The sequence below is a fragment of the Microtus oregoni genome, unplaced genomic scaffold (assembly GCF_018167655.1).
Source record: "Microtus oregoni isolate MIOR12 unplaced genomic scaffold, Mior012 000073F_ref0000255, whole genome shotgun sequence".
NCBI classification, from domain to species: Eukaryota; Metazoa; Chordata; class Mammalia; order Rodentia; family Cricetidae; genus Microtus; species Microtus oregoni.
In genome coordinates, this window is record NW_024543986.1 from 1,081,396 (window position 1) to 1,094,358 (window position 12,963).

Here is a 12,963-nt window from a genome sequence, read left to right on the forward strand (position 1 = left end):
TAACAAAATGTTCTCCAGAAGGTGGAGCCACTGGAAATTTAACATATTACTTCAACCACTGTGAAAAATGCAAAATGATAAAGGTCCCTCAAAAAGTTAAATGCACAATAATTATTTGTTCTGATGATTTCACCACTAAGGTGTAAACTCAAAATATGGAAAACTAATATTGAAACGAGTACACATAAAATATATTAATGGCATCATTTTTTACAATATACAACTTGTATTAGCAGGGTACTCTAGACTCTAGAATTATGGAATGATTTTTTTCATATTTTATAGATATTAATTTATTGTTATTTATATTTTATAATATTTATTTCATAATTTATATTTTCTAATACACTCATATATTGCCTCAATTATTAATAATATATTAATGGTAATAGTTATTTGTATATTATATATAATATATTTTATATATGGATGGGCTTTATTAGTGTAATGTACAAGCTATGGCCCAGCTATTCCAACAATGGCTGTCTGTGAGGGAAACGTCCAAGTATCAAGTATACAGTAGTTGCTCATTCCACGAGGCTGTATGTCTCATATCTTCAGTCTAGCCTGGAATCCTAAAGAAGAAGACACTAATGCCAGTGAAGGAATGTTTGTGACAGCAAGGCGAAAGCACGCAAGCAAAGAGCTAATGCTCCATTCTTTCATATTCTTATATAGGCTTCCAGCAGATGGTATGGTCCAAGGTTGATCTGGGTTAAAGATCTGGAATAAAGGTGTATCTTCCCAGTCCATGATCTGGATTACGGGTATGTCTTTTCACATCAAAGATTCAGATTAGAAGTGGATCTTGTCACTTCAAATTAAGGAGAAATCCCTCATAGGCCTGCCCTCCATTTGAGGGTTTTAGTTAATTCCAGATGTAGTCAAGTTGAACAACCAAGACTAGCCATCACAAGCCTACCTTTTGTCAACCTGACAAACAATTGTGTCTCCTTATGTCATGATGAATTTCCAAATGAAAACAATAACCAGGTCATAATTATGCTGATCATGAAATAACTATCCTTTGTACCTTCGAACAACCACAAATGTATTGTTAATTTAGAGTAAGTGGCATTGTCCTTTGGGGAACATATTTTCAGTACCTCAAACTTAAATATGATAACCATTGATATTGTCTTAATTGATGTTACAATGTATGATAAAGAAATTGAAAGAAAACACAAATACCTGTACAAATGCATTGTTATCAAGATACAACAGACACACTCATGTCAACTTAATCCCCGTTTCTGTGACTGGTCATGTAGCCTCAGCTGGTATTTAGAACTACCTTCCTCTACTACCCATTCTGTATTCCCTCCACCCTGTGCAAGAACCTCAGCAGACCTAAGCTCTTTTCCTGGAGGAGTGGCCCATACCTTCATATACCAGCATTCCTGAAGGGTCTGTGCCTTTGTCATCCTGTCTGAATTAGGCTGTTGTAGTTTCCCATTGACTTAACCACAGGACATGGTAGAACCAAGAGACACCCGAAAGTATCTCCCGAAATAAGCTTTTATTTTTATTGTATTTATCTCCAGAAATAAACTTTTTTTTACCTCCCCCATTTTCCCCATCACAACCTGGATCAATCGTCCCCACTAACACTGTCATTTCTTTCTTAGCCTGTAGACTTAAGAGCATTAGAAGCCCAAAGTTACAAGGATGAAACAGGCCTCCAACCGCTTGTTGTGGCTGCTGGCAGGAGTATTCCTCCCTTCTGGAACCAAAACTTCTAGACCAGTAGAAATTAAGGGTCACAGAAACAGGAAGCAAAAATTTTCCTAGTAGGTCACTAGGGGGTGATAATGAGTAGAACTATTTCCTTATCCACCCCTTAATTTCTAAACTATGGGTCCTGAATGTGGATATTGACTTTGGGAGAATCCGTACCATATATTAGATGCTGATTCAAAGCATATAGCACCTTACGGAGAGCCCTGCCCTAACCTGAGACAAGTTGGTACAAGGATAGAAGGGTATTGCTGTGAGAAACTTGACCATCTTGGGGAGATTGAAGAAGGACTTTGGAACTTTGGGTGAGAAAAGCCATCGAGTATTCAAAGTTTGGTGAGCTATTCTTTGAAAGCTTGGAAGATAATTAAGAGCAGTGCAGAAGATGGAGGCCTGGTTAGTGAGGTTTCAGAGGGAAGTTTAAAGACTCTATCAGGACTATTTGCTATTTTAAGTTGTAATCTGTGGTTATGGATAGATGGAGCTGAAGAATCAGCTTTGACAAATAAGAACTATTAAAATGAAACCTTGGCTTTGCTGGGATACTCAGTGCTGGTTAACTGGAGCTGAGAAATTAGCTGTGATTAAGAGACCAGCATCACTGAGGTGAAATCTTCTGGGAAGTGTTTCTTGAGAGTCAGCTACAGAAACTGTGTTCCAGAGGTGGCCTCATGCTGGCAGCTGAACTTGGTAGTTTAAGAGTCACCAGGTGGCACTGGTTTTGAAGGCATGAAGGGGTCATGAAGAGCAACCAAGGCCTGGCACTGTGAGAAGCCAGGAGGGGCCACTGGTGAAGGTGCAGCCTCAGTGACAGATAAAGGCCCAGGACTGAAGGGGTCATGCAGAGATGTTGAGGCTTGGCCCCATGAAGAGAGCCCAGGAGAGGCTATTGGTGGAGGTGTAATCCGGTTGCTGCAGAAGACCCCAGCATTTCGAAGATGCCAGTACCATGGCACAAGCACCGAGAACAGCAGCAGCAGTGGAGTGGAGCCAGCTAGAACCTAGAATACAAACTGTGTGTGCTGCCAAGGGCAGAGCCAGAGAAGTGACCCAAGCCCCTTCCTTGGAGGAACCCAGAAGATTGTGAATGAATCCAGACATTGGACATTGAGTTATTTACACTTTTGGAGTTTGGTTTTACTTTGATTTGATTGTTCTTGCCTCTTGAATTAAGAAAGTATTTCATTTATTTTTTATTTTATAGGAGCACATAGTTGAGAGACTTTAAACTTTTAAAGAGAGTTTTTGAGTTTTTTTTTTAAAGCTTTAACTTTTAAAAGAAAATTTGGATATATGGAGACTTTGAACTTTTAAGTTCTTGAATTTCTAGAGACTGGGATGTTTAACATTTGTGATATTTTTTGTGATGTTTCTATTAATGTGTGATCCTGGGGATGAATAAGTAAAAAAAATGTGGCTTAATAACTATGTGTTTGTATGTCAAATTGACAAGGGGTCAGTTGTACTGGCTAATTTTGTGTCAAGTTGACACAAGCTAGAGTCACTGAAGAGGAGGGAGCCTTAATTGAGAAAATGCCTCCACAATATTGGAATGTAGACAAGCCTGCAGAGTTTATTCTTAATTGATGATTAATGTGGGATATCTTAGTCTATTGTGGGCGGGACCATGCCTGTGTTGGTTCTGGGTTCTATAAGAAAAAAAGTTGAGTGAACCAGCAAGCAGCACCCCTCTGTGGCCACTCTTTGCTCAAGGTTGCTACACTGTTTGAGTTCCTGTCCTGGCTTCCTTCAGTGATGAACAGTAAGCCAAATAAACCCTTTCTCTCCAGTTTTCTTCTGGTCATGGTGTTTTATCAGAACTAACTAAGATATAACCCATATGTCCATCAGTGGATGAATGAATGAACAAGTTTGAAATTATGGGGTAGCCAATAAGGGTAATAGTATAGAGTCATAGAGTGAAATTAAACTATTTCAAAATAGAAATAGAGTGCCAATATATGCTTAACATAGATAACATCAAAAACATTGGGTGAGGGTGTAGCTCAGTAGCAGAGGTCTTGGTTTTTCTCTCTCTATCACTATTTAAAACAACAAAAACAAAACCAAGTTTTAACTGAAAGAAGCCAAAATGAAAGGTCCTATTCTGATTCTGTTTATAACAACTATTTAAAATAGATGAATTAATAGAGGCAAAAGTCAAAGCGGTGGTAGGCAGAGGCTAGATGAAGAGGGTATCAGTCAACTTAATGGATATGCGATTTATAGTTTTGGCTTTTTCATTTGTTTGAGACAGGGTCTCACTCATTATGTAGCCCTTCATGTTCTGGACCTCAATATGTATCCCAGGCTAGCCTCAAAAGCACAGATATCTGCCTACCACTGTCTCCCAAGTTCTAGGCTTAAAGGATTAAGCTACAATGACTGACAGGGTTTCTGTTTAGAGGCAATAAAAATGTTTGGAACTAGAGGCAGTGGTTGTGAAAATATGTAAGTTCCAGTGGATGTTGCAATTTAAAATGACTATTTTTACATGATGTGAGTTTCATCTTAATAACACACCCTAAAGATCACTGTCATTTACTATATTATTTCAATAAAAAATAAAAAACTACAATAACAACAAATGCAGCAAAAGCTTGTATTCCATATGTGCAATACCTATATACTAACGTTATAAAACACTACCAAGAAAAAGAAGCCTTAGGTAAATGAGATGCTATTCTGTATTTATGTGTCAGACAACTCAGAGTTTTGAAGATAATGATCCTCTTCAAGTTCATCTCTTGGTTCACTGTGATTCTAAACTAAATCCTACCAAGATTTTTTAAGTTGACAAATTGATACCAACATTCATATTAAACACCAATGGTCTACAAGAGCCAAAACTATTCTTCAAAGAACAAAGTTAAAGTACTAGCATAGTGTTGTCCAGATTTACTACAAAGCTTCATTAAATAAGACAGTCTGATACTACTGTTAAGATAGATGTGTTAGTCAGTAGAACAGAATAGAAAGTCCAGAACTTACTCCATCCATATAGTGACAACTGGTTCCAGCAGAGGTACTTCACTGAAGAAAATTTTCAACAGATGGTACTATGATTATTGAATTTGCATATACAAAATGGTAGTTAAAAATATCAGATGAAATATGGTATTGTGTGACAGACATTTCCTGGGACCATGGCCTACCAAAGTATGGATGCACCAAGTCCACCTTGATGAACCATTGAGTTTTGTTGGTATTTGTGGTGGTACGAATAAGAATGACCCCCCCCCCCCATATGTTCATATATATGAATGGCTAGTCATCAGAGAGTGGCACTTTTTGAGAAGGATTAGATTAGGAAGTTGTGACCTTATTATAGTAGGTGTGGCCTTGTTAGAAAAAGTGTGTCATTGGGGGTGGAATTTAAGGTTTCAAAAGCCCCTGTCAGGCCTAGTCTCTCTCTCCCTCTCTCTCTCTCTCTCTCTCTCTCTCTCTCTCTTTCTCTTCCTCCTCCTCCTCCTCCTCTTCCTTCTCCTCCTCCTCCCTTCCTCCCTCTCTCCCTCCCTCCCTACCTCCCTTACTTCTTACCTCTTAAGATCAGAAATCTAAAAAAAAAAAACCTTTTCTTTGAACTAACCCTATGTGGTAAGTGAATTTCATTCTTTGAATTTGCAACATAAGAAAGAGAAAGGGGATCTTTGGTGAAACTGAATTTCTGGAAACCTCATTTCTTGAAAAAAGCTCTATCATTCTCAAAGGCACCACCATATTCTTGTATAAAAAATGTAGAGGAAGTGGAACTTCATATAGCACTTTAAATATACAAGTTTGTGCAATTTGTTGTATTTCAATTATGCTGATTTAAAAAAAATAAATGATTTGGTCCTGTTGTTTTCCAGCAATATGCTCTGTGAGTGATCCTAGTTCACATCTGTCACCCACAGTCTTGTCAGTGGAAGTTCCTGGAAGGCCAGGTGTAATGATTGTTCTGTCTCTTTAAGAGACAAGCCATACCCACTCCCTCCTCCATCCACTGAAAATGTTATGGAAAAATTAAAAATGCTGCAGGATCCCTGGCGGCAGTAGGCAGCAGAAATGCTGTAGGTCCCCACGTGGTTGTAGCGGGCCATGTGGTAGCTGGCAGTGGATCCCGAGAGCAGCCAGTCCCGGGCAGAGACACCTTCCGGTCCCTGAGCAGTGGCTGGTCCCAGGCAGGGAGATACATGGCGGGCGGGCAAGAGACAGAGACATGGATAGGCACAACATGCAGAGTGAGGTTAAATATTTATTCAGGGGATTATGGAGGGGGAAGGGAGAAGGGGAGAAGAACAGAGAGAGAGAGAGAGGAGAGGGGAGAGACAGAAGTGGGGTGAGGGAAAGAAATGGGGAGAGAGGCAGAAGCTGCCTTTCTGAGAGGAAGAAGGGAAAGAGAGAGAGAGAGAGAGAGCTCAGCCAGGAAGCTGAAGATCAGCCTGCCTCAGCAGATGGGGGAGGGAGTGGGTGTGGCTTGTCTCTTAACAAGACAGAACAATCATTACACTCCCATTCTGCTATGGTTGCTTTCCTCAGCTTAAATTGTTTGAAATAGCCCGGGGCCAATCACCTGTGACTGCTGGCCCAGGGTTCCTCAGATCCTTCTTTCTTTCTTTTTTTCCCCATTTCTTTTCTTTTCTTTTTTTCCCCCTTGCCATAAAAGGCTGCTCAGAGCAGTCTCTGGCTTCCCTGGCTTCTGAGTCACCCTGACGATATCCAGCCAGGCCATAGCACACCACCCAGGGTCAGAGGACTCCCAGCTCACGGGTCCTGTGGTGTTTGCGCCAATTTGCACCCTGCCTATAGGGGTGATGTCACCTTTATAGGCCTCTGATGTTGCTGTTTCGCGGGTTTTCACAATTTTAGCTGTGGGTAGCAAGCCATCCAGCTCTATCCCCCTGACGTGGAAGACTTTTAGAGGCCCCAAAACCCTAGGCCTTAGCTCTTACCCTCATTCCACCTGTGTCCTGCCAGCTCGACTTTTATGGGAGCTTTCTGACTACTGTCAGTGGAGCTTTCTAACTACTTCAGCGCACAGGCAAATGGACCCTGCCATGGTTACTGCTGCCAATAAGACTGGTCCGATCGACCAGGCAGCTTTTTCAATCCCAGCCTTTTGCTCCCTGCCGTGGTTTGTTGATGGAGGAAGGTCATTGGCTAATAAAGGAACTGCCTTGGCCCATTTTATTGGTTAGAAGATAGGTGGGAGGTGTAAACAGAACAGAACACTGGGAGGAAGAGGAAGTGAGGTCAGACTCGACAGCTCACCTCTCGGGAGCAGACGCCTGAGAGAGACGCCATGCCCCGCTCCCGGGATAAAGCTCCGACCCAGGATGGACTAGGCTAGAATCTCCCCGGTAAGCGCACCTTGGGGTGCTACACACAGATGATTAGAAATGGGCTAAATTAATATGTGAGAATTAGCCTAGAAGAGAATGGGCCAAGCAGTGTTTAAATGAATACAGTTTGTGTGTTGTTATTTCGGGCATAAGCTAGCCGTGCGGGTGGCTGGGGTGCTGTGGACGCAGCCCCGCCGCCCTTATTACTACAGCTTGTGGCATGGTGCAGCTTTTTTCAATCCTAGCCTTTTGCTCCCCGCAGCGGTTTATGGCATGGCGACTTGTGGCATGGAGACTTGTGGCATGGCAGTTCAGCGACAGGGCTGATCATGCCTCTAGGTCTCCCTTATTATTAAGCTTAAAATCCTTGCAGCTCAAAAATTGTGGCTTTTCCATCTCTTATTGAGCTTAAAACCCCTACAGCTAAAAAATTATGGCTTTTTTTTTCATGCAGAATGTGACTGCTGCCATTTTGACTGAGGTCATGTGACCTTACCACCATCTTAGCTGAAGTCAAGTGACTTCACCACCATCTTAACTGAGTGGCTTTTCCATACAACATGTGGCTGCTGCCATTTTCACTAAGGTCAGATGACTTTGCTGCCATCTTGGCTGAGAGCCAGGTCAGGTGACCAAGTTCTGCCATCTTTCCTGAGGAACCTGCCTGGTTCTCCAGTGTTAACTTTATTACATAGGTGACCTTACCACCATCTTAACTGAGAGCCAGGTCAGGTGACCAAGTTCTCCCATCTTTACTGAAGCATGTCCTGTCTTGTCCCCCAGTTTACTTATGTTTTTTTTTCACTAAATTCCTCTTGTTGACTCTGTTGCATGTGTGTTTTGTGCAGTGGCATGCCTTTGGTAGGGCCCACCAAGAGCATCCACTTTGCCCAATTCCTATTCACTCTCTGTGTGTGATCACACATGTAACTTAAATGCTTAATATTATAATTGTTCATTACTTCTCATTTTAGACTAAAAAACCAATAAGTCTCATGTTTTAAACTGGTATGTATTTTTAAGTCTCTTACAAAAATATTTTATATTTAATCCAACCCTCATTTAAGATATATTAAGCTGTTCTCTACTATTGTCAGTTCTGCCGTTAACCTTCTATAGCAGTTTTTTCTTCTTTCTGTCTTTTTACAAGTGTAAATCTTACCTGTTAAGAGCTAGTACAGTCAAGCTCAGACCCAGCTCTCCAGGCAGATTCTATACTGTAGTTATATCTGATAAACAGCCCTCAACTGCTCAGAGATCTGGGGAATATGGCATTTACATAATTTAATAATTATGTAATTATTAAAAAACATTTCATAACAAAAAGAGACAGGTTGGCTCCTAGCAGCAGCACTTTATTTCCTCCAAAGAAGTCAGAAGACAACACCAATGGGCACAGAACAACATCCATCTGCAATTTGCTTCAACTGCCAAGCACTAACCACAGGGTAAAACTGCCTTTCATCTAAACTGAAGATCTCCAGAAGTGAACAGAATCGCTGTAATCAAGAGCCTAGCTGCTCAGGTCAAGGTAGGCTTGTCTTCCTACAGATTTCTTAGCCCACAGGATCTTCTGGAGCCTGGCAGGCCCTGAACTAAACAGCAGAAGGCCAATATGACCTTCAGCTACCATGCAAGACCCTGAGGAGGGGCTCTAGGTGCCAACCAAGTAAGTTCTCTGTCATTTTTTAATCAGTATCTCAAGTAAAAATTTTATCCTTCTTAAAGATCTCTGATGCAGTTTGATAGCTGAGAGGTTTGGTCAGTCTAAAAGACAACCTCACCAAACAAATTTCAGTAAAATACAAATGCAAGACCTGAAAGTTATAAAGGTGTGAGGACAAATACAAGTTTTCAAACTTCTCTCTCATGCTGCCTTCCAAAGTCTTAAAAATACTTTTAATTATGCAAAAATATATGTTACAGTCATTCTGACATAAATATGTTACTGTTTATACAATATATATGTCTAAAACTTCTGTTTTCACAAACCCAAAGAATTCTTGTGAGTTCCAGGAAGCCGAATTGAAGGATCCACCTTAAATAGGTCAGATACATCCCCCTCAATTCTCTGGTCCTAATTTTTTTTCCTTAATTTAACTTTGTTCTTTGTTCTGCCAATACCTTAACCAGGTGTAAGAGACAGCAGACATTTCGATGCCACAAACACCAGACAAGAGCAAAGAGACCAGCTATGCCAGAATGTGGCCAGCACCCTGTCTTCTCAGGTCCTCCCCGAAAGACAATGCCCACAAATGAGCTGGAAGCAGTCTTGAGAATCTGCAGACTCAATTCCTTCAACCTGTGGTGCCTAATCTTCTGCTTTTTATTATAAAAAAAAGAGATGGGAATGTAATGATTGCTCTGTCTCTTTAAGAGACAAGCCACGCCTACTCCCTCCCCCATCTGCTGAGGCAGGCTGCTCTTCAGCTTCCGGCCTGAGCTCTCTCTCTCTCTCTCTCTCTCTCTCTCTCTCTCTCCCTGTCTTCCTCTGGAAGAGGCAGCTTCTGCTTCTCTCCCCACTTCTTTGCTTCCCCACTTCTATGTCTCTCTCTCTCCTCTTTTCCTCTCTCTCTCTCTCTCTCTCTCTCTCTCTCTCTCTCTCTCTCTCCCTGTTCTCCCCTTTTTCCTTCCCCTCGATAACCCACCTAATAAAAGTCCAACTTTATTCTACATGATGTGCCTATCCATCTCTCTTGCCCGCTGCCTATCCGTTTGTTGCTGCCAGGGACCAGGCACCTTCCCTGACGCATGGTCTCTGGGACTGGCTGCTTTTGGGTCCCCAGCAGTCCAGGAGACTCGCAGTATCTGTGCCTCCCACCTGCCACCTGCCCATACCGCTTGCCAAGACCAGCCAGCTGCCAAATGGCTGGGGAACAGCCACCTTGGTTTGTGGACCTGCCATATGGTCTCGACCCTGCAGCAAGCTGCCAGGGACCCACAGCAAATTCATAACACCAGGTATGTGGTAGAACATGCCTCTAAACCCAGTACTCAGAAGGTAGAGACAAACTGGAACACAGGGAACATAGCAGTGGTCTCACTCTTAAAGAAAAATGAGTTTTCCTGACCCAGCAGTCCTCAACTGCCGATTTCACTATGTGAGTTCTAGACCAGCCAGGGCTATGCACTGAGACCTTGTCTTTAAAAAATAAAAAAGTTAGTTCCCAATTCCCCCATTATTATCAGGAGCCATTTCCCCCCAAAAAATATTGCAGGGACCATTGTCCTGGGGAGTTTGCACAGAGCCCCCCACCCCAACGGTATTTAGAGCTGTTTTATTGGCAGAGCCTACCCCACACCCAACTATCTTGAGAGCTATCTGTTAGTGGAACCCGCCCCATATTCCAACTATCTAGAGAACTAGGTGTGCCAACTCGTGACTTCCTGACCGAGGAATCGTGACCTGACCTATGGTCTGGACTATCACTGCAAGATCCCTTCCTGCCCTGGTCATGCCCCTGCTCCCCATCCCAACCCAAATTCCTCATCCAGGGGCTATATAAGCTGCAACCACGATGCTAATTAACGGAGGCTTTGACAACAAGTTTTCCTTGGCCTCCTTCCTCTCTCTTGCCCTTGTCTTTTTCAGATAGCGCCTCTTCGGGACCCTGGAATAACTGACCTGCCAGGCGGGTTACAATCCCAAGACTAACTGACCCGCCAGGGCGGCCTACACATTATATCTCACTTTTATATTTTCTTTTAATAATTATTTATTTTGAGTCACCAGGTCAAATTAGTGTTGGTCATATGCATATTGGAGTGGGGTTTATTTCTGGAACAAGAGGGATGTACCAGTGGCCTCACTCCTAAAGAAAAATAACTTTACCTTCCCCAGCAATCATCAACTGCCAATACTTCCTTAGGTAGTAGGGATACAGCTTTGATAGCTCATTCCCCTCGTGTTCAAATTTTTAATTCTCTTGATCTTTGCAGGTGCATGTAGGTAATCACAGTTGCTATGAGGTCATATGTGTAACAGCATGTCACATCTAGAGGACAGGACTCCATAGCACTTTCCCCCTTCCTCTGCTTCTTCTCTTCATTCTATTCCCTCATCTATGTTTCCTGAGCCTTGAGAGGGTGGTGAAATAGATGTGCCATCTGTAGCTGAGCTCTCACAATCACTTATACTCAGCATTTCAGATAGTGGTGGATCTCTGCATTAACTAAAACCCATTGCAATAAGAAGCTTCTCTGACCAAGGCTGGGGGCAGCACAAACCTGCAGGTATAAACCAATATTTAGAAGACAGTTTGTTAAGCCGGACAGTGGTGGTGCACGCCTTTAATCCCAGCATTTGGGAGGCAGAGGTAGGCAGATCTTTGTAAGTTCGAGGCCAGCCTGGTCTACAAGAGCTAGTTCCAGGACAGACTCCAAATCTACAGAGAAAATCTGCCTAGAAAAGCCAAAAAAAAAAAGGCAGTTTGTCAACATGACCATTTAGAAAAACAACATCAAAAGTTTCTCTCTGAAAGTCTGTGATTTCCCAAGGTCTGGGTTTTGACCATGTTTACCGTACCAGGCATGAATTCCCTCCTGAGGTACAGGCTTATAATCCAATAAAGAAAGCAGCTGGTCGCCCATATACAGTTTTGCACCAATGGGCACATCTTGCCAAATAGGCCAGTAGTGTACACAAGGTCCATTGCTGGATTAGCCCATCTATGACATTTTCTCCAGCAACCTGCATAGCACCTTCCAGAATTTTAAAGCTCCCCAGTCGTGAGAGTTCTCTGGTCAAGTCAAGGTTTACTTCTTTATGTTCTGCAACCAAAGTTTGTCGTGTCTTCAGCAATTGGCTCTTACCATGTAGTTCTGGTAGGTAACCAAGGGCAATAGCAAAAGCCTGTTTTGTTTTTGAAGCCTCTGAGGCCTATATAACCAAAATGTGGTAAAAAGGTAACCATGTCTGGCTATGAGATTTTTATTTAATAACCCCTTTAAAATAAGAACTGTGTTTCTTATATCAACTCTCTGATGACTCAAATAATGTATCCCCAGCCCACACTATTTTTGTAAAAAAAGAAATCAGACCTGTTTACCAGGTTGCCGTATCAAAACTATCATTTTTAATGTTCCCCAAGTTACCTAGACTTAAAATAGAATCTCTATTTTTGTTTTGCTGTTGGCTTTTCCAATCAGAATTGTATTTCATATCCCAGGTTGGCCTTCAACTCACTGGGGTGGAAACTGTTGTGTATGTCAGCACATCTGGCTTCAAACAAAATTCCTTATTTCTTTATAAAATATTTTGTGTGTACATGTATCTGCATGCATGGAAGTCAGAGGACAACTTTCAAGAGTTGCTTCTCTTCTTCAATCTTGTAGGTTCCAGGGATTGAACTTGGGATACTGGGGCTTGGTGACAAGTGCCTTTATGCACAGCCAGCCTTAGGCAAAATTCTTAATTTCTTTCAATCCAGTTTTTCTCTGATATATCCCAGTTCACTGAACAGTAACATCTACCCAGCTGCCAAAATGGCTCCATCATAATTGTGATTTCACCTCTCATCTTCATCCCAAATGTATCATGATTTTTTTCAAGTTCTCAATGTACTTACCATCATTAATCCAAGGTACCCATCAAGTTTCTCACAACAGTTAGTTAATCATGGCTTCTCACCTCCCAAACTCAGCCCTACAAGTTCACATACACAAAAGAGCTCCAGTTTTCAAATGCAGGAATGATCTTTTCAGGCTGAAGATTCAGACCTTCCAGTAACATCATCCTTCAGGATGAAGATCAGATTCTTTTTTTAAAATTTAATTTAATTTTTTTGCTTTGTAAATAATACCATTCAAAATTTCCACCTCCTCTCATTTCCCTCTCACTCCCCCACTCACCCGCACCAAGGCCAGCTGGACTGGAACTGAATGAGCCTGTGATCAAACCGGA